Consider the following 20,070-nt stretch of genomic DNA (forward strand, 5'->3'; position numbering starts at 1 on the left):
TGTAGCCAGCACCTGCAATCGCTCAAGACGGGTCTGCCCTGAAGGCCCATCCTCACAGCAGGTGCAGGGGAGGCTGACTCCCCCATAACTCCCGTTAACTGAGCCTCTGCACTCCCCTGGTTTCATTGGGTTCTGAGTAATTATGAAAGGAAGGTCTCAAGACCTTGCTGTGGAGTCTCCATTGGCTGGTGAGTTGTGAATGGGGAGGGTCTTATTGACCAGGTTCTTATTGGAGCCCTGATTTCTCCTTTGACTGAAGGCTCTGTCTCAGGAATGGCAAATATAGGATTCAGAGGCTGTCTCTCACCCCTCCTGTGCCTGAAACAGACATCACTAATGGATCTCAGCACATTCTCCTAGCTCAGTATTCCCTCCCGCACTGCACTCCTGGCAGCCACTATGACGGCGGCTGGCACTCACTGGGTGACCTCACTGGCCTTCCTCCCTGGTTGTGAGGTCCTCTGCCATATGCTGCCTGGGATCTGCCCATATGAAGGCACGATTTTTTTTCTGCCCTCAGAGACTCTATTATTTAGTTGGAAAAAAACAAGATCTATTGGGTTAAAATGATTTTTTTAAAGAACCAGACATTTGGGTTGACTAATGATTTTTTTTTTTTCTTAAGGGAAGGAAGGCCAAAGTATAGTGGGGTAACCAGGGATGACCAATACTTAATGAATGCCTGTATGAGGCAGGATAAGACCTAGATTTTTCCCTAATGGTAATCGGTTAAGATAAGAATGTGGGAGACACCTTGGAAACAGCAACTGAATCACACAGACCCAGTTTAAATTTCAGTTCTACTACTTTCGAGCCACGTTATCTCCTCTTTCCCAAGTCTCAGTTTCCCTGTCTGTGAAATGGGAGCAACAATATCTGAAACATACGGCTGATGTGAGCATTAAAAAAAAAAAAAAAAAAAAAAAAGTGCCAAATTCCTACCTGTAGCACTGGCCTCTCCCCTGAGCTCTGACTTGTAAATCCAGCTGCCCTCCAGGCCTCTGCAGGCGGGAGCCTGCAGCATCACACACTTGCCATGGCCAAAAGAGATGCCAGTCCCTCCTGAGCCTCGTCCTCCCACAACCCTTCTCCTCTCATTCAGTTTCACCACCATCCACACCCCAAACCTGAGGGTCCCTTGATCCCCCCTTTCTCACCCACATTGCCAGTGTCAGTCCACTAGTAGCCCTGCCAGTCCCAACTCCAGTGATGTCCTAAGTCCATTTGCTTCCTTCCATCTCCACCAAGGCCACCCTAGGCTCTCTGGACTTTGCAATGACCCCTCCCGCTACTGCCCCCACACCTATGCCCCATGGCCTGTTCCTCACAGAGCATCTCAAGGTAAAACAGGTCACACTACCTGCTGGCTTGGACTCCCCATGGCACTTGGAATAAAACCCAGACTCCGTTCCGTGACCTTCACAGTCCTACCGAGGTCCTACTAAGCCTCAGCCTACCTTCCGGACTAGACGTCCAGCCACACACTGCGTGAAGCAGTGATTAAACAAATGCCTGCTTAACATGCATTAGTGTCCATCTTCCTTTGCTTTCTCGAAGAAAAATGAAAACATTCATATGGCACCTCAGGGTTGTCCTGATAGGGATCAGAAGTTTACCCCACCCTGTGGCCCTTCCCCACCTCTCTGATCAATGGAAAAATTAGGGTCATCGCCTCCACTGCTAGTCACCGTTTTCTACATGGGGTTTAAGCTTTGTCTTCCAACATCGTCCGTTCTTCTAAGCTCACACTGTTTCTTTCCATTGTGCACCTACGTGCCACAGAAAAAGCAGGCAAAGCAAGACCTGCGGAAGTAATGAAAACTCTTTGGTGCCCTCTTGTGGTCATGTCTAGATAGCCGGCGGAGACGGGACTGTAAGCTGCTCTGGGGTCTCTGCAGAGCGGAGCTTGAAGCTGGAAATAGAAGTCCTTTCAGGTGCCAATCTTAGAGATGTACATCCTCCACCCCCAGGAGGAGGAATCCAGGTAGAAATGCTTGACAGTCAACTTCTCTAAGTTTCAGATTCCTGATTGTTAAAATGAGTATAATCATTCTTGCCCAACCATCCAAGGAAGGGTATTGTGAAGCTATACCATGAGATCATCTGTACTTTTTCTGTTGCTTTAAAAAAAAAAGTATATTCCAGTACTCAATCTTCACAAATTCTACAATGTTTCTCCTGCCTCTGCACCCTTGTCTGTTCCTACGAACTTTCTGTAATCCCCAAATGAGTCAGGCAGGATGGGAGTGAGGACGTGCTTGAGATAATGTGTCTGACAAAGAGGTGCCATATGCTGCTCGGCGTCATACAAAAATGTACTGGAGAAAATGTCAGCGGCAAGACTCGGCAAGTGGTGAGGCAGAAAGTGGGGGTGCTGCCATCTCTCCCCCAGGAAGCTCGAGAGCAGACACTGGATTCTGGCATTGACAAAGGAATGGGAGGCTGGGTGAAAAGTCAATCAAGTATCTGTGATTACGAAAACTAACCCTAATCTCCTGAGTTTCCAACTCTTTTAGAATTTGTATCTGGAAGACATTGACCTTTGCACCCAAGCCTACCAAAGTGTTTGTACCAAAGAGGTACTTAATAAAGAGGCAATATATGAATGAATGAGTTAATAAATGAGTGCATAAATCTGATTTCAAGGAAAGGTTGGCGATGTCTACAGCCTCCCGCTCTGAAGCCGCTTGCTTGCTTGCTTTTTCTTTTTCGTTTGTTTGTTTGTTTTGAGTCTCACTCTGTCACCCAGTCTGGAGGGCATAATCTCGGCTCACTGCAACTTCCAGCTCCAGGGTTCAAGCAATTCTCCTGCCTCAACCTCCCAAGTAGCTGGGATTACAGGCACTTGCCACAACACCTGGCTAATTTTTGTATTTTTAATAGAGATGGGGTTTCACCATGTTGACCAGGCTGGTCTCGAACTCCTGACTTCAAGTGATCCACCTGCCTTGGCCTCCCAAAGTTCTGGGATTACAAGCGTGAGCCACCACACCTGGCCCTGAAGCTGCTTACTTTCTAGCCCTACCCAAGCCCAAGGACACTGTATCTGTCTCCTGTAAGGCTCAGCTTTTTCTACATCTCTTATTTTGAGTACAGTGAAAAAAGGATCATGGCTGATTTTGTCATAAATGCCTGGAGCCTTTAAATCCCTCTTTCTGCACAGCTAATTTTACATTGTCTGCCTGTCACATGGTTTTAATCTGATTAAAGAAAATCTGCCTAACAGTAACAGTGAAAATGGACAACTTTTTTTTCCAAAAAAGTAGTTCTTAACTCCGGCCAACCATTACAATGGGCTGGAAAGCTTGTACACACATAAACATACATATATTCACACACACACACCCCCCAACAGCCGGGCCCCATCCCAGACCTATTAAAATTAAAATCTCTACGGCTCAGGACCTAGGCATCGGCATTTTTGAAATCTCCTTAGCTTATTCTAATGTGCATCCAGGATTAAAAACCCCTGCCGTGAATGTGCCGGCCTTTGCCCAGAGAGCACAGGCTCACCAATTATAAATGAAACAAAAGCAAGCTTTTATGTTGCCTCCTAGGCACCCTCAGGCCCAAGCAAGGAAGAAAAGGAAGATTCTCAAGCCCAGGGGTGATAAGGAGTTCGGTGTTCACTCTTTCTTGGATACCTTGCTTGTTAATGGCCAAGAAGGGGAGAGGACCCCAAAAAGTCTTGACCAGGTTGAACAGAGACAGCGATTTGGGAGCAGGTTCCAGCAGATGTGATGGCGTCAGCATAGGCTTCAGTGTGGTCGTGCCATTGCAGCCTGGCTTGCGTCATGGCGATGAGGAAGGGAGGGTGGGTGTGGGGGCACTAACCGGGTGGAAACTGGGCTTTCAGTGCAAATAGCCAGACATTCAGCGGATGCTGCCTGTGCATAAGGAAACCCACTGTTCATTTACAAGTATGCTTTCAAAAGCCACTCATATATTTCACACATGGCACATAAACCTAAATTCAATCTGCTACATTGTAATTTCTTGCTTTTAATTTAGGGCCTTGGGGCTTTAGCTAATTTAAGGGACAATCTGGTGATGAAGAGGAGACCATCTTTTTACAAAAACATCATTAGCATAAGACACTGCTCCCCAAATTTAGAGCACAATGGTGACTTTCCAAATCTTACCTGTACTTGAAGAGCCTTCTAAGCTCTGCACCTGAACCACATAAAATAAAGTCCATCTACCGGGTAGCAAATCATGGCAATGTCCATCTCTTATTTTCCACCAAACCGTTTGTTCATTTAAAGTCTCTGTGCTCTTAAACATTAGATGTCAGCCTTTGAAATTGCAGAATAAACATGAGCACAATTCATCCCTTTACTGTGCTCAAACAGTGATCTGAGCGGCGTCCTGGTGTTGCTCTGAGAGAACAGCAGTCCTCAGTTCATCAACAAGCCCCAAGCTGAGATCAGAAGTCCCACCCCAGGCTCGGGTACCAATTGCTTGTCACTGACAGACAGGAGTATCGACAGATCGGTCCTTTGTGTCTGATGGAAACATGAGGAGACAGGCTCAGGGAAGTGAGTGGAGGCACTGGCTCAAAGGGAGAGAATGCTGGCTGGAGTTTCTCGTGATTGCATCAGCCAGATCCAAGCAAGTTCTCTGAGCCTGAGTGTCCCACACAGGGCAAGGCCTTCAGACGAACTTTTGACCACAGCGAAGAGTAAGTTACAGTCACCAACAATGATTTTCTGAGAGTTTGTCACTGGGATCTACTGCAAAATAACCTAGGCTTTCAAAAAGCATCACTTCCGTTTGTCTCACCCTCAACTCCCCATCCTCACCTACTTCCCCCTCTGTCCTTCATAAGTGCCTGCCACAGAGAGGACACTCAATAAACATTTGTAGCAAAGTTCCCAAATTGCAAATAAGCAACCCCCTCCATTAGAAAGCTAACCCAGGCAGGGCATGGTGGCTCATACCCATAATCCCAGTGCTTTGGGAGGCCGAGGAGGGCAGATTGCTTGAAACCAGGAGTTCAAGACCAGCCTGGGCAACATGTCAAGACTCTGTCTCTTTAAAAAATACAAAAATTAGCCAGGCATGGTGGTGCATTCTGACTACTCGATAGACTGAGGTGGGAGGATCGCTTGAGCCCGGGAGGTCAAAGCCACAGTGAGCTGTGATGGTGCCACTGCACTCCAGTCTGGGAGACAGAGCGAGACCCTGTTTTAAAAAAAAAAGAAAAGAAATCTAACCCATAAAACAAGAGAGAAAGAAATCCAGCATACATTCTCTTCTTTTATGGGAAGATTTTTTGTCCAGAACTCTTTTACTCACTGTAAGCACTCAATCTTAAACAATCATAAACTCCCTAAAGAGTGAAGAAAACAGGCATTGCTGGAAGCACTGTCTGCACATGGCTGAACGGCCCTGAGGCCCCAGAGTGGGGAGCAGGAGTCTTGGCACCGCCCTTGTGATTAAATGGTTCAGTGAGTGAAAACCTCCTATGTGTAAGTCCTGGTAATTCTTCCACTTCTTTCTTCTACCAAGGAATGGGATTTAGTGAAGAAATCTCTAGGACAGGAAGACAAAGATGAACAGGAGGTGGTCTCTACTTTGGAAGAACTAACATGGAGATGGAAAAGATGGGAGTTTGTTTATTTGCTCAATAAAGCACCTGCCGAGTGTCTGCTGTGTGCCAGGCACAAAATAGACACGGTCTCTACCACGTCAAATTCAGAATTTATGGAAACACAAAGGAATACACTCATCACACAGACAACTGTGAAACTGCTTCCAAGGCAAATGTGAAAAGGGAGATGGACCCAGTTAGAAGTGTTCATGACAGGAAGATGTGGCCCAGTGAGAGGTACCCATGACACAGAGATGGGGCCTGGCCAGGCACGCAGCAGAACCCAGGCAAAGGACACTTGAACAAAGGTCTAAAGGATGAACTGGAGATAACGTGGTGAGAGGGGTTGAGACAGTGTTCCAGGCAGTGGGAACCATCCACACTGGAGCTTGGGGCATGATGTGGAGGGGCCACCAGTGAGGCAAGGAAAGCTGGTGAGACTCGGACCCCAAAGGCCCTCACAAGTCTTGTAAAAGCAGTTGGAGATTCTCTCCTAAGGGAATAACATTAGGTTTTTATTGGGGGAAAGATGCAGAAGTGGGGATTGGAGGTAACCTAATCAGAACTGTTTTTAGAGAAGATGGCTCTGCTGCTTTTAGAGAAGATGGCTCTGCTGATGGGAAGCGGCCACAATGATGTGGGCCAGCCAGGATGGGGGTTCCATTTATGTACATGTAATTAACATCATCCTCAAAAATTCCTTAGCCATTAAAAATCAGTAAAGTGACATCTCCAGTAGGCCCAGCCCAGCCGGCATTGGAACCGATCACCAATTCTTTGATGGAGCCCCCGATTAAGGTAGCTGTGTTTGGGGTCAAGGTTGTAAGATGTAGATTAGATAAGCCAGCTAGCTAATGGTTAAACACTCGGTTCTCATCCAGCTTGGAGAGATGATCCCCCTCCTGGAAGGCTGTGCGAACCAAGCCTGAGCAAGGAACAGCAGATTCACACCTTTGATTTCACGTTCACTGCAGGGTACATTCTCCATGAGTGCATTCATCAGCTTGGGCTGTCATCACAAAATGCCAGGACTGGGTGGCTTACACAACAGAAATCTCTTCTCTCACCATTCTGGAAGCCTAAGACAAAGGTGTCAGCAGGGTTTGTTTCTCCTGAGGCCTCTCTCCTTGGCTTGCAGATGGCTGCCCTCCCACTGTGTGCTCACCTGGTCTTTTCTCTGTGCACATGCATCCCTGGTATCTCTTTGTGTGTCCAAATGTCCTCTTCTTAGAAGGGCACCTGTCAGCATGGATTAGAGCTCACCCTAAGGACCTCATTTTAACTCAGTTGCCTCTTTAAAGGCCCTGCCTCCAAATAGAGTCACATTCTAAGATACTGAGGTTAGGGTTTCAACTTACAAATTTTGAGGAAATAGGCAAAAATCTCTCTCTCCTCCTTTCCCCTTCCCTCTCTCTCATCTCTCTCTGCGGCAGGTAGCATTGCATTGCTGAAAGGTCAATGCGCACACCAAAATTATGGGCTATTTCAAGGCCCAAGGCCCATGCCAACTAGATGGCAGGTACGGTAAATGGCTCACATTGAGAGGACAGTGAGCACACAGAGAACCAAGAAGGCCGACTGGTAGGCACAACGGCAGGTGTGACTTCTGAGGGCACATGTGAGAAAGGTGTAGACCTCCTAACAGAGTGGACAGTGCCTAGAGGAGCAGAAATTCTTGAGTGCCTGGGATGTGCCCAGGTGTGTGTGTGCTCAATAGCTACAGCTACTGATAACAGCAGAGCGTTCATACCATGGAAGCAGGAGACAGATCAACTGGAGGCAATGTTGGATTGGGTCCATTCTTAGAAGGCCTCCAATGCTAGAGCAGGGAGCATGGGCTTCACCATGTAGATATTGTAAATACATTCAGAACTTTAGAGTCTAGGGGTGGCACAGTGAGGGAGGAGAAGGGGACTGCTTAATGCAAGCAGCCAATCAGAGACGTCAGAAGGTTGCAAACAGCTGGAGACTTCAGGGTGACATAAGACTTCCCGCAATGTTCTGCTCAAAGTCAAGGTCAGAAATAGCTATTATGATCTCCATCCGAATACCCTGCCCCAAAACGCCAGCACCGTCACATGACTCACCACCAGCTTCAAGCCACTAATCAAAGTACAAAAAAACCGACCTCATGCTGACGAAAATCAATTTCTGTTTTGCCCTTTGCTTTTTACAAACGATCTAGATTTTTCAAGTGCAGTAGAAGAAATAAGGTAACTTTTCCAATAAGATTATTTCATGCAAGAAACAGTGTCCTTTTCAATAAATAGTTTTAACCCATTCTCCCTGGTTTCTGAATCACACTGCTCTCTGAAGATATATAAATATCACGTAGCAGTTTTATTTTCTGGGAATGGGGAGCTTTGGTTTAATAAGGAGGAGAGAGGCAGGGTGATAGACTTCTAGAGATGAAGCAAGATCTATTAGATCATCTTGGCCATTTCACTGGGCCTGCCTGAGATTGCTCCCAGCTGCATTGGCATATTCACGGCTGCTCAGGCTAGTCCAGTTTTAAATGATTTAAGGGTAATATATTAAGGACTCATGACCGGCTATAAAGAGGTGCTTCTTCCTGAGACACTAGCGAGGGTTTCACTGTAATTGTAGATGGATGCTCATCCTCATCCTACCAGAGGTCAGAGGGCACCTTGCTGTCCTTCAGGCCATACCACATCAGGGCCACAGAAGTCATGCCCATCTGGACGGTGGTCAACATCCAAGAAAAAGTACAGTGCCATGTGCATTTATCAAAACCTGAAAGCAACCATGGGCTGTGCTGCTGAATAAAGACCTGCTTTCTCAGTGTAACAACACTCAGTACAGATATTGTCATTTCGTTTCGTTTTAAGCCTGATTTGTGTACTAGGTGGGATGCAGACCTCCAGCAGCTGGGCCTGGTGTTAGGGTAGCAAGGTGGAGTAGGGCAGACATAGTCACCTTCTCCTCTTCCCTATCAAGTGTGCATATTGCCTCCCATGAGTCCTGGGAGCGATCCATCACAGGCCTGGGTTCTCCAGAACTAGGAATATCCTAAGTCTCACGCACACACCCCACTCCACCTTGGGCCACAGGATCAAAATGCTGTAAGTACATTTTAACCATTTGAAAGCCTTGGTGGTATAACCCAGGCTTAGAAAAAGAACAGGCCAAAAGAAACAGGATTGCTCAACTAAGAAACTGGAGGCCATCAATAGTCTCTATACAAACCTTGGAATTATAATAATCACTAGATTTAGCAAGCACTTATTACACACAAGACACATACACAATCTCTCCTTTATTGGTAGCATCCTAGGGTAATTGCTATTATTCTTATTTTACAGGTAGAAAACCTGAGGCTTAGGGCAGTTAATTCATCTACCCTTATTTTCATAGCCTTCTCCCTGACGCACTCAAACAGCAGCGCTTCAGCCCCTCGCAGACTTGCTGTCACTACTCTTCATTTGGATCACCGTGGCAGTGGCATCCCATGATGTACGCAGCTACGAAGACCTGGACTCTGCTGTGGGATTTATCTACTACAGGGGAAGTTAAAAAGTCACATCTCCCACTAACTTCAATAAGGCCTTCTTTATAGTAAGAACAAGAGAAATTCTTTCCAGCCTCAGTACCTAATATAGCTGCATGTCTATTGAGCAATTAGTTTCTTTTTATCTTCAGAACCACAAAAACCTAAAACTGATGAGATTTTCCTTTTTGCATTAGCAGCTAGGAAACTTAGGGGATAAATTTCTATCCCACTTCTAGCAAAGTGTGCAAGACATTCTGCCATGCAATTGCCATGTAACAAAAATAGAAAACTGGTTTTTCTTTCTACTTTTACTACTTTCCCTCCTCCCACCCCTACTTCCCTCACTTAAAATATTTTTTCTCTTATTGGCATAATATGCATTTTTATAAGTCACAACAAGTAATTTTTGAGATGAGATGAGATACAAATGTTTTCAAAAGTAAAAATATTTAGAGAGTGGTCACAAAGGTGTGTATGCCTTATGAAACGCAGAAATTTATACAGCTACACACTTATGAATTATATACCTTTATGAATGCATGTTATACTTCAATGTAAACATTTATTAAAAAGCAAAACTGATGGAGTAGGTATCTCTAAGAGCTCATCCCTCTACAGAAATATCAAAAAAATCAAGGAAAAACCATCAGAGTTACTTTGTTAGTATGCTGAAAAACAATCCAAACTTTATAGCAACTGGGTAAATGTGGAATAGAGAGAAAGGCAATTTTAAAGTGGCAGAAAGGCTTTGTGATTTTTTTTTTTTTTTTTTTTTTTTTGAGACGGAGCCTTACTCTGTTGCCCAGGATGGAGGGTTCAAGTGATTCTCCTGCCTCAGCCTCCCAAGTAGTGGGAATACAGGCACGTGCCACCATACCTGGCTAATTTTTGTATTTTTAGTAGAGACGGAGTTTCGCCATGTTGGTCAGGCTGGTCTCAAGCTCTTGACCTCAGGTGATGTGCCTGCCTCAGCCTCCCAAAGTGCTGGGATTACAGGCATGAGCCACTGCACCCAGCCGGCTCTGTGACTTTTTACTTGTGCTTGCTCCACCCTCTCCCCAGCTATCTTGAAGACATTAGTTCTGTGTTTCCAGTATGGGGCCCTAGTCCCTGGTTCTGAGGGAGGAGAGCAGACCTTACTCACAAAGAACCGTGTTTGTCTCTTCTATCCTGTCTCGAAGCTACATGAAGGACCGAAGCAATGTGCTTGTCTTTGTTTAGCCTAACTTGGAACACACTCAGGTTGGAAAAGACAGTGGTCATTTATTGGAAATATTGTAAGACACATGAAGAAACTGCAGCCACCTGGGGCAAAAGATTTCAGTTGACGCATACAACACAGTGCCTAATACCTGGAAAGAAAAGCTGGGGAGAGCATTTCTCTGGGAAATTAGGACATTCAAAAGCTCCCTGCATATTGGGTATTTAAGAAAACCACACACATGCCCAGAGTAAAACTCATGCTCAGAAAAGACCTGAGAAGACCCTAAGTTTTTACTTCTGGCCAATCTCTTAAGATCAGTGAAGGCAAGTATTTAAGGCTAATATAAAATTTTAAATGGCCTGACTAAGCATTGAAGGAATGTCCTAGCACAGAAACAATCTGCAAAGAATAGGAGAGATCTTTTTTATTTTTTGTTTCTTTGCTTTTTTCTTCTCTCCTGCTCCCTGTCTCTCCCTCATGCCCTTTCTCCCCTTCTCTCTTGCCCCTCCCTTTACCCCTTTTGGCTCCTAGCATTCAAGGAAATCTTTATCAAAACACTAGCTCAACCCAAGCAAGGAACAGAGACTTCAGAGACCATGCATGACAAAGAATACAAACTTTACAAAAATAGTTTAGAAAAATCACTGAACAAATAGCTAAAGCCTACAGCAAGCAATAAAAACAAATTCTGAGGAGAACTAAGAATGTGATTTCCAGAATTACCAGATTATAGTATTCAAATTGTCCAGTTTTAACAAAAAATTATGAGACATTTAAGGAAACAAGTATGGCCTACTTACAAAAGAAATGAGCAGCAACTTTCCCTGAGGCAAAGACACTGAACTTATTAGACAAAGACTTTAAAGCAACTGTCTTAAATATGCTCAAAGAGCTAAAGGAATTAACAGACAAAGAGCTAAAGGAAACTAGAACAATGTATAAAAGAGAAATCAATAGAGACAGAAATTATAAAAAGGAACCAAAAAGAAATTCCGGAGCTGCAAAGTGCAATAACTAAAACAAAAAACTTACTAGAGGGTTTCAACAGCAGGTTTCAGCAAACAAAAGGAAGAATCAGCAAGCCTGAAGATAGATCATTTGAAATTATCTAGTTTAAAAAGTAAGCAAAAATGGAAAAAAAAAATTAACAGAGCCTAAGAGAAACATTCAAGTGCAACAACATACACAAAATAGAAATTCCAAGAGAAAAGAGGAAAAAAGGTAGCTGAAAGTATATTTAAGGAAATAACATCCCAAAACATTCCAAAATTGGTAAAAAGAGAAAAATCTACATGTTTAGGAATCTCAGTGAATCTAAGAAGGGTAAATGCAAAGAGATTCCCACTAAGATACACTATAATCAAGTTGCCAAAGACGAAGAGAGAATCTTAAAAGTATAAAGAGAAAAGTGACCCATCATGTACAATATATCCTCAGTAGAATTAACAGGTAATTTCTTATTAGAAGCTAGGGAGATCAGAAGGGAATGAAATAACTTTTTTTAATGCTGAAAAAAATCCCCTATCAACCAAGAATTCTATATCCAGCAAAGAAAAATTAAGGCATTCTGTGATAACCAAAATCTGAGAGGGTTTGTTGCTAGTAGAGCTGCCCTTAAAGAAATGATGAAGGTAGATCTTAAGGCTTAAATGAAAAGGCACTAGACAGTAACTCAAAGCCATATGAAAAGGTAAGGAACTCCAGAAAAGTTAACTAGAAAGTAAATATAAAAGCCAATATACTGGATTTTGGTTTATAACTCCTCTTTTATTTCCTACATAATTTAAAAGACAAATGCATAAAACAATAATTATAAATCTACATTACTGAACACACTGAATGAATGTAATGAATGCAAAATGTATTTAGTGACAACAACAACATAAGGTGAGGACAGAGACGTTTAGAAGCAGAGATTTTGTATTCTATTGAAGCTAAGTTGATATCAATTTTAACTATACTGTTACTATATTTTTATAAATGTATAATGTTAATCATAATCCTCTGGTAATCACTAAGAAAATACCTTTTTAAAAATACACAAAAAGAAATGTGAAGGGTATCAAAATGCTACAGTGTAAAGAATCAATTAAACACTAAAGAAGACAGTAATAAAGAAAATGAGGAACCACAAAGATATAAGACATACAGAAAAATAGCAAATTGGCAGAAGTAGATCCTCCTTTTTAAGTAATTACTTTAAATATAAATGGATTGAATTCTATAATCAAAAGGTAGAGATTGACCAAATAGATTTTTTTAAAAAATCCAACTATATGCTGTCTACAAGTGACTCCAGATTTGAAGACACAAATAGCTTGAAAGTGAAAGGATGGAAAAATAATATTTTATGCAAATAGTAACCAAAAGAAAGTTAAGGAGGTTATACTAATATCTAACAAAATAGACTTTAAGTCAAAAACTATTACAAAAGTCAAAAAAGGACATACATATTGATAAAAGAGTCAATGCATCAAGAATACATAGCAATTATAAACATATACACACCAAACAACAGAGCTCCAAAATACATGACCAAGCATTGACAGAATGAGAAGGAGAAATAGACAATCCTAAAATAATAGTAGGAGACATCAATATACCATTTTGAGATATATATATATACATACACACACACACACACACCCCAATATACCGATATACCATCAATATACCGTCTAGTGAATGGAACAGCTAGACATAAAATCAATAAGAAAATAGGGGTCTTAAACAAAACTACAAAGAGCTCAACTGAATAGATGCAGATAGAACACTTCCCTCAACAACAGCAAAATGTATCATCTTCTCAAGTGCACATAGAAAATTCTCAAGGATAGATCACATGTTAGGCTACAAAACAAGTCTCAATAAATTTATAAGGATTGAAATCATACAGAATATTGTTTCTAACCACAATGAAATGATGCTAGAAATTAATAACAGAAAGAAACCTGGAAATTCACAAATACGTGGAAAACAACATACTCTTAAACAACCAATAGGTCAAAGAAGAAATAACAAGAGAAATTAGAAAACACTTACAGTTAAATTAAAATGGAAAGACAACTTACCCAAACTTACAGGATATAGTTAAACAGTGCTCAACAGGAAATTTATAGCTGTAAGTGTTTACATTAAAAAAAGAAATATCTCAAATCAATAACCTAAATTTACATCTTATGTAACTAGAAAAAGAAGTGCACACTAAACCCCAAACCAGAAAGAAGTAAACAAAGATTAAAGTTAAGATAAATAACATAGAGAATAGAAAAATAAGAGAGAATCAGCAAAACCAAAAACTGGTTTTTGAAAAGATCAACAAAATTGACAGTCTTTCAGCTAGACCAACTAAAAAGAAAGAAGAAAAGACCCAAATAACTGAAAATAGAAAGTAAAGACATTACCACAGACCTTATGGAAATTAAAAAAAAAAAATGCTATGAACAATTTGATACCAACAAATTAGATAAATTAAACATAAAGGATAAATTCTTAGAAACACACAAATTGCCAAAACTGACTCCAGAAGAAATAGAATCTAATCAGACCTATAAAAAGTGAAAATTGAATCAGTAATTTTAAAGGAATAAATAAAACAAAACTGCCAATAAGAAAAACCCAGGACCAGATGACTTTGCTTGTCAATTCAATCAAATATTTAAAAAAGAATTCGGTGGCTCAAGCCTGTAATCCCAGCACTTTGGGAGGCCGAGACGGGCGGATCACGAGGTCAGGAGATCGAGACCATCCTGGCTAACACGGTGAAACCCCGTCTCTACTAAAAAATACAAAAATCTAGCCGGGCGAGGTGGCGGGCGCCTGTAGTCCCAGCTGCTCGGGAGGCTGAGGCAGGAGAATGGCGTAAACCCGGGAGGCGGAGCTTGCAGTGAGCTGAGATCCGGCCACTGCAGTCCAGCCTGGGCAACAGAGCAAGACTCCGTCTCAAAAAAAAAAAAAAAAAAAAAAAAAAAGAATTAACAGCAATCTTTCTCAAACATCTATAGAAAATACCAGAGGAGAGACCACTTTCTAGCTCATTCTATGAGGCTAGCATTACCCTTATACCAAAGTCAGAAGGACACCACAAGAAAACTTAGACTAATAACTCTTATGAATATAGATACAAAAATCTTTAACAAGATACTATCAAACTGAATCAAATAGCATATTTAAATAATTATAAAAATTCCAGGACCAAATGGGATTTATCCCAGGAATGCAAAGGTGATTCAACATAAGAAAATCAATCAATGTAATACAAATTAATAGAACAACAACAAAAACTGAACCACTTAGTCATCCTAATTGATGCAGAAAAAGTATTTGACGAAATCTAACATTTTATGATTTTTAAGAAAATACTCACAGAAAAGTAGGAATAGAAAGAACTTCCTCAACATAATAAAGGGCATTTATGAGAAAACCACAGCTAACATCATACTCAAAGATGAAAAACTGCAATCTTTACTCCTAAGATCAAGAACAATACAAAGATTCCTACTTTTACTACTGTTATTCAATATTGTACTGAAAGTTCTATACGAAGCAATTATAAAAGAAATAAAGCATAACCATCAATAGCATTTCTATACACTAACAATGAACTTTCCAAGAAATAAATCAAGAGGGCAATCCCCTTTATAATAGTTACAAAATAAAATACAATACCTAAGAAAAAATTTAACCAAAGAAGTGAATTACTCACTGAAAACTATAAAACATTGATGAAAGAAATTGAGGAAGGCACAAATAAGTGAAAAGATATCCTATGTTCATGGATTGGAAGAATTAATATTGTTAAAATGTTCATACTGTAATACCCAAAGCAGTCTACAGATTCAGTGCAGTTCCTGTCAAAATACCAATGACATTCTTCATGGGAATAGAAAAAAAATCCTAAAATTTATATGGAACCACAAAAGAATAACTAAAGCAATATTGAGTACAATAAACAAAGCTGGAGGCATCACACTACCTGACTTCAAAATATACTACAAAACTATTGTAGTCAAAACAGCATAGTACTAGTATAAAAACCAACACATAGATAACCGAAGCAGAATTAGATAATCCAGAAATAAATCCACATACGTATGGTCAATTAATTTTTGACAAAGGTGCCAAGAACACACAGTGGGGAAACGATGGGCCTTTCAATAAGTGGTGTTGTGACAACAGGATAGCCACATGCAGAAGAATGAAATTAGATCCTATCTTATACCATATATAAAAACTAACTCAAAATGGATTAAGACTTAATCATAAGACTTGAAACTGTAAGACTACTAGATGAAAATATAGGGGTAGAATTTCATGACATCGGCATGGGCAATTATATTTTACATATGATCCCAAAAGCACAGGCAACAAAAGCAAAAATAGACAGGATTACATCAAACTAAAAAGTTTCTGCACAGCTAGGGAAACAGTCAACAGAGTGATGAGACAACCCATGAATTGGAAGAATGTATTTGCAAACCATACACCTGATAAGGGATTGATACCCCAAATATATAAAAATCTCAAATAACTCTATAGTAAGAGAACCAATAACCTGATGTTAAAGTGAGCCAAAGGACCTAAATAGACATTTCTCAAAATAAGACATATGAATGGTCAACAGGTATATGAAAAAATGTTCAACATCAGTAATCATTAAATGTCTTAGTCTGTTCCTGCTGCTGTAACAGAATACCTTAGACTGAATAATTTATAAACAACAGAAACGTATGACTCACAGTTCATAAGACTGGAAAGTCCAAAATCCTGGTGCCAGCAAATTCTGTGTCTGATGAAGACTTGCTCTCTGCTTCAAAAATGGCACATTTTCTTACCGTGTGCTCACATGAAGAAAGGGGTAAGGGAGGTCCCTTGATTCTCTTTTATGAGATCACTAATCCCATTCATGAGGGTGAAGCCCTCATGACTTACTCATTTCCCAAAAACACCACTTCTTAATACTATCACAATGTGTTTTAGATTCTAACATATAAATGTTGGGGCACACATGAACGTTCAGACCATAGCATCAGCGAAATACAAATTAAAACCACAATGAGATATCACCTCACACCTGTTAGAATGATTATATCAAAAAGATAAAAGATAACAAGGGTTGGCAAGGATGCAGAGAAAAGAAAACCTCTGTATACTGCGGGTAAGAATGTACATTAATACAGATATTACGGAAAACAGTATGGAGGTTCCTCAAAAAATTAAAAATAGAACTACTCTATAATCCAACGACTCCACTGCTCGGTATATATCCAAAGGAAATAAAATCAGTATGTTGAAGAGATATCTGTACTCCTCTGTTCACTGCAGCATTATTCACAGCAGTGAAGATATAGAATTAACTTACATGTTCATCAAGGGATAAATAAAATGTGGTATATATACACATGATGGAATACTATTCAGCCTTTAAAAAGAAAAAAATCCTGTCATTTGTGATGACATGAATGAATCTGGAGGATATTATGTTAAGTGAAATAAGCCAGGCACAGAAAGACAAATACTGCATAATCTCACTTACGTGTAGAATCTAAAAAAGTTAAACTCACAGAAGCAAAGAGTAGAATGGTGGTTACCAGGTGCTGTGGGATGGGGATTGAGGGGATGCTGGTCAAAGCATACAAAATGTCAGTTAGATGGGAGAAATAAGTTCAAGGGATTTATTGTACAACATGGTGGCCATAATGAATAACAATGTATCCTTGAAAATTCCCAAGAGAGTACATTTTAAGTGTTTCTTACCACAAAAAAAAATAAGTTTGCCTAGTATTGCATACACTAATTAGCTCAATTGAGTCATTCCACCATGTATACATATTTTTACATGTCATGTTGTACACGATAAATACATATAATTTTTATTTGTCAATTAAAATAAATAGATAAATTTGAATCTTTTAAGAAAAGTATCCAAATTAGGAAGAAGTAAACCTGGTTCTATTCACAGGTGACTTTATCTTACATATAGGAAATCTTAGAGAATCCACAAAATAAACTACTAGAGCTAATAAACCAATTCAACAATTTAAAGGTGTAAGATACAAAAATCAGTTGTGCTTTGATACACCCGCAATAAACAATCTGAAAAGTGAATTAAGGAAAACAATTTCATTTACAATAGCATCAAAAGAATAAAATACCTACAAATAAATTTAACCAGGAAGGCGAATGACTTGAATGCTGAAAACCACAAAACATTGCTAAAAGACCTAAATAAGTGTTAAGATACCTCATTTTCATGAGTTGGAAGACTTAATATTGTTAAGATGGTAATACTACTCGAAGTGAGAATGACTTGAATGCTGAAAACCACAAAACATTGCTAAAAGACCTAAATAAGTGTTAAGATACCTTATGTTCACGAGTTGGAAGACTTAATATTGTTAAGATGGCAATACTACTCAAAGTGATCTACAAATGCAATCCTTATTGAAATTCAACAGCTTTTTCACAGAAATGAAAATGCCGACCAGGCACAGTAGCATATTGTATGATTCCATTTATATGAAATATCTACAATAGGTAAATCCATAGAAACAGAAAGCACATTGGTAGTTGCCAAGGGCTGGGGGAGGGAGAAATAGGGAGTAACTACTTTCTTTACTTTCATAGGGGATGAGGCAAATGTTTTAGAACTAGGTAGAGGTAGGCGGTGGTTACACAGCATTGTGAATGTACTAAATGCCAGTGAATTGTTCACTTTAAAATGATTAATTTTATGTCATGTGAATTTCATCTCAATTAAAAAGAAAGAATAAGCCATAAAAGCCAATTTAAAAAAAAATTTGTTAAAAAACAAAATTACCTGGAAGTAGAAATCAAATCTCAATCATCCTTATGCACCCTTGCTCCCACGACCTTTAGCACAGGATGACACATAAAGACAGAAAATGAATAGTGTTTGCCTGGATGGATGAATGAACGACCTACCCAAAGTGATCTACAAATGCAATCCTTATCAAAATTCTAACAGCCTTTTTTACAGAAATGAAAACGTCAGCTGGGTGTGGTGGCTCACGCCTGTAATCCTAACACTTTGGGAGGCCAAGGTGAGTGGATTGCCTGAATTCAGGAATTCAAGAACAGCCTGGGCAACATGGTGAAACCCTGTCTCTACTAAAAATAGAAAAAAAAAAATTCGTTGGGCATGGTGGCACACCTGAAGTCCCAGCTACTTGGGAGGCTGAGGCATGAGAATTGTTTGAACCTGGGAGGCGGAGGTTGCAGTGAGCTGACATAATGACACCACACTCCAGCAGCCTGGGCTACAGAGTGAGACTCCCTCTCAAAGAGAAGAGAAAGCCAATCCTCAAACTCGTATGAAATTTTCCACGGTCCTTGAATAGCCAAAACAATATTGAAAAACAAGAGCAAAGTTGGTGGACTCACATTTTCCAATTTCAAAACTTACCACAAAAGTACAGTCACCAAAATAGTATGGAATTTGTATAAGGATAGACATACTTACCAGTGGAATAGAATTGAGAATCCAGAAATAAACCCATACATCTAAAGCAAAGCAACATATAAATTTCAGGGATTTAGAAATCCTAAGAGATCTTCCTCATCTTTCATTCACCCCTATTGTTTCTTTAAATGCTTCCTTAGATTTTCTTTTTCCAACTAGAAAAGCAATACTCACTACTTCCTACAAGCCAGCAACAGACAAGTAGACAGAGAATTCCCACAACTGCCCACTCCACTGCCAACACCACACCTCTGCACTCTCACGACTGAGGTTCCAATATTAACAGATTAACAGTCTGGTGTGTATCTTTTCCTTATTTTCTTCATCCTTATTCAAATATCCTCCAAATGATGTGTGCAATCCAGCTCATGGTTACTATCCCACAATTAGTATTCCTGAGGTGAATTACTCCCATGTGTTTTTACTCTTTCATATTCTCCCCTGAGATGCTGGGGGCCAGAGGGAGTGATTAAGAGGCATTTTCCCAGGTCAAAGAAATGACATTTCAACTGCTATATGAATTGTCTAATTACACAGAGTAGGAGTTTGATTTGAAACTTAAAATGAGAAAGCTTAAGTGGGTGGGACATTTGGCAACACCCATACTCCTACCCCTAATGTATGCTGTGTGTTATTTTGTAACCATCCCCATTCATCAGCAGAGACCATCTGCCTCCCAGCAGGGATTTTATCCGAAAGCATTTCAACTTTTACCAGGTCAAAGATGGAATTTCATCACCTTCAAATATTTACTTAATTTATGTACTTATTTTGCTTACTGTCTGCCTCCTTCACTAACATATTACCTCCAAGGGCCAGAGATTTTAGTCTATTCCTTCACTCACAGGTGCCCAACCCTCGAATGTGCCTGGTACACGGTGGGTGGTCAAAAATACTTGTTGAATGAAATTCTACAAGATCTTTTCTTTTAGGCTTTTAGAAAAGGCTGGGGTAGAAATCTGGAACATTTTTTCCCTCTCCTCTCCTTCCTGCTTTCTTATGAAGATGACAGATAATTAAGAGGGATGGGGAGTTGATTGACCATCAAGGCTCTGGCTTGCCCGGGTCTCCCAGCTTCTCATCTTGTTGGATCGCCAGTGGAGTTGAGAGATAAGACCCTCCATGAGCATCATCCCCTGAGAATCACTAAGCCCCTCCACACAGCGTCACCGAGTCCTTAGGCCATCCTTTGGGAGAGATAAGAAAGGGTCACTCCATTTTACAGGAAGCACTGGGGAGCCCTCTGTGTGACATGAGGGAGCTGAGATCCGAATTCACAT

Source organism: Macaca nemestrina, chromosome 9 (assembly GCF_043159975.1).
Source record: "Macaca nemestrina isolate mMacNem1 chromosome 9, mMacNem.hap1, whole genome shotgun sequence".
Taxonomy (NCBI): Eukaryota; Metazoa; Chordata; class Mammalia; order Primates; family Cercopithecidae; genus Macaca; species Macaca nemestrina.